The sequence below is a fragment of the Pinus tabuliformis genome, chromosome 6 (genome assembly GCF_031772625.1).
Source record: "Pinus tabuliformis cultivar Carrire ecotype Pingquan chromosome 6, CPIR1, whole genome shotgun sequence".
NCBI lineage: Eukaryota > Viridiplantae > Streptophyta > Pinopsida > Pinales > Pinaceae > Pinus > Pinus tabuliformis.
In genome coordinates this window covers 1,529,400,501-1,529,403,548 of record NC_142292.1, presented here as the reverse complement: position 1 = coordinate 1,529,403,548, position 3,048 = coordinate 1,529,400,501, and the positions used below count along the sequence as shown (strand labels likewise).

The 3,048-nt window shown below is 37.6% G+C and overlaps 1 long non-coding RNA gene across 1 annotated transcript; it reads right to left on the bottom strand.

Annotated features, from left to right (window-relative positions):
* Positions 1-926: 926 nt before the first annotated feature.
* LOC149264552 (uncharacterized) lies at positions 927-2,732 on the bottom strand. The gene is made up of 2 exons (XR_016250089.1): positions 1,434-2,732; positions 927-1,294 (listed from the first exon to the last, which is right to left on the bottom strand). It is a non-coding gene; the product is annotated as an uncharacterized LOC149264552 (long non-coding RNA).
* Between the last annotated feature and the right edge of the window lie 316 nt (positions 2,733-3,048).

Sequence of the window (3,048 nt, the reverse complement as noted above, 5' to 3'; positions counted from 1 at the left end):
TCTCTACGAGATCTCAGAGGCATTGTACTATACAAAGGACTACCCACTAGATTAGCTTAAGCAACCAAAGATCACAAACAAGCCCCTTCCACTCTAGGTACTCTATAGAGGACATCATCAAGGTCAACATTAGTCCCTTCGTAGTGATTGAAGGGTCAAAAGGGTTTTTCCCCTCAGCCTTATATATTAGGAGAGAGAATACTTTTCACTCTATAGTTCAGCTAGGATTGTACAGACAGGCCCTTATGCTCTAGGTACCCTCTAGAGGACATCATCAAGTTCCACATTGACGCTTTAACAATGATAGAAAGAGACAATGGTTCTTCTTCCTCTTCCTCTACTATTATTTCCAACACTGATGTTAAAGTTGCACTAGGACCTTGCATCTCTTAGGGTTCTCTACTGTATTTGGATCCTACTAGTCCCTTTTATTGTTGTGTATTTTTTCCTGATTTTGCCAGCGTTTCAGCTTTTAGGAGTGTCCTTTCCTTCTCATCATTTAGCTTTTAAGAAACTCTCCCATAGTCAATTGATGACTTCTTGTATCCTCAAATCTCATTGAATTTTTCTTAATCATAAACGTATCTTGTCATTCATTCCAAGCTATTCCAAAAAATATTAATGTTTCTCAGTTTTCTTACAATTAATGACAAATGTGTATTTGTTCAGAACTAAGGAAACAAAATAGATAGTTTTCTAAAATTTTGGAGATTACTAGAAATAACCACATTCAATCATGCCTTGCTATGTTTAAATTCTCACTTCGTTGGCACCGATATGCTAGAAAGACCATCAAACCCTTAGTTCTTGGCATGGAGGAAAAATCCACTCTCACCAAAAGACTTGCCGTGCTATCTTAATATATTAAAACAAAAGGTCACAAACAATTATTCAAAATTCCTAGGTTGTTGTAATCACCAACAAAATGATAAGGAGTTGTGTCATGACCAGTCAATTCTAATAACAGTTTTCAGTTTTGTGAACAATCCTGCTTCAAGTAATTACATTGTCCGCACAATTCAAAAGAATCCGTCTCAAAATTATCAGCATGCACATTGTTTCCATATTTCAAAACAACGGAAGCAATGTGACCTCATCTCAAAACAGACGATTTCAGTCGGATCACAACATCACATGTCATTAATTAAAAAAATTCCTAATACCATTTAATAGTGCAGTTTGAAAGAATGACCTGAAGTTCCTGCTTGGCTGCAGATACCAGGAGGACCTGTCCTCAGCAAAGATACTGACACTTGCTCTCAAACAGCAGTTGAATAATCACATGAGAAGAAACCTGCAGTATACATCCAAGATAAACCTGAACAATACGAACTAGGAAATCGATTCAGCGCAGTTGGACAAAAAAAATATTCAAATGGTGGTAGGATACAATAACTAAAAATTTTAGATTGATTTTCAGATTTCCATGGTACCGTGAAATTACAGCATTGTAATAGTGCATGAATGGAAACAGCTTATTTTGCGAGAGCCACAGTAAGAACAGAGACCCGCGAACAGTCTGCTCCGCTCGCTTCAGGTTATGCACATAGAAGAGTGTAGCAGTAGCTGACTTTAGGCCGAAAGTAATCACAAAAAAACAGAAAGCTAAGGGCTCATTTCCTCCTGAACATATTACAATTATCCCTCAACGGGTCCTGATAACTTGATAATGAACATCAGCATTCGTGTTGTTGAGCTTGAAGCACTTCAGTTCCTCAGTCACCAATCCAAGAAGTAGAATATGACGCCATCTCTGCTATTTAACCCCCATTTATACACCTCCAGATCCAAACCATTTCAACGGAGAATATCATGTGCCCCATGTTTCACAGACACTGGCATTCACAAGTGCCTATATTCGAGCCTTGTGGGTTGCAGAACACGTCCAAAGAGAAATGCCAAAAAACAAACACTTTGTGTAAAAGCATTGGAAACTCTCCATGGGAGGTTATGAAGGAGCTCAAATTCAGACACACTAAGACACACTAAGACTAAAGCCTCCTGTTATACAGCTACATAAGAGTGAAAGCCCTAATGACAATGTCAAACCCCAAAGTCACTAACTCAATATCTCTCTCAATGCTTTTTGAATACAGAATAAAACATATACTTTCTAATTCCTAGCATGCTTGAAAACACCCACGACAGCCACTCAGCTCGAAATAAGTCTCTCCTGAAGCTCCTTAATCTAAATTTTAAGTGGAAACGTCCCTTTCTAGAAGGCCTCAGCATATCTCAGTATTCGTCCATCTCCCAATTAGAGCTGATCAGCCAACATCCTGCACAACCCATTTAACCTTAAAATGCACATTGTCCAATTCATGGAGCAGAGCATAGGAGGACCCTGTCAGCTTCCTCTTATCAATCACTTCGTCCTAAAAAAATTGGTCTGCAAAGTGAACATTGAAGCAAAACCCCACAGACAAAAATAGCAACAGCGTTGATTCCATAAATATGGCAGCCAACGGGGAACCAGAATTCTCCTTGTTTAAATCACAGAACTAGAATGACCTAGCCTGTCTTTCTGCTGCCCTTGTCTATGCAGCTGTTCATCTTTCTCCATTATGGTTTCAAAGTTCAATGCATTCGCAACGAACGTGTTTGGACCTAATTAAATTGTTCTGGTCCATGCATTCCTCAGTAGCGCCACTCAGCTCCTTAATCGGAACTTAACGTGTAAACATCCGGTTCTATTAACGTGTAAACATCGCTGTCTATAAAAGAAATTTTGAAATATGTGAACTTTACATTTTTCCGCCTGTAGGTTTTGTCTTGTTTGTGTTAAAAAAAAAAGAAGGGAATAAATCCAACCTATTTTGCTTGTTTGTGTTAAAAAAAAGGAATAAATCCAACCTATTTTGCTATGTTTTGATAGGCTATTTAAGTCATTTTTGTTTGTTAATATTATTTTGTGTTTTTAAGTAGATCATCGAGGCGATACGTTATTATTGTTGTGTACGGATCAGAAGGTGTTATAGTACTAGTTTCACATATTTATCACAAAACCGTCTTAAATTTAAAAAAAAAAAAATTACATAAATAGTTTAT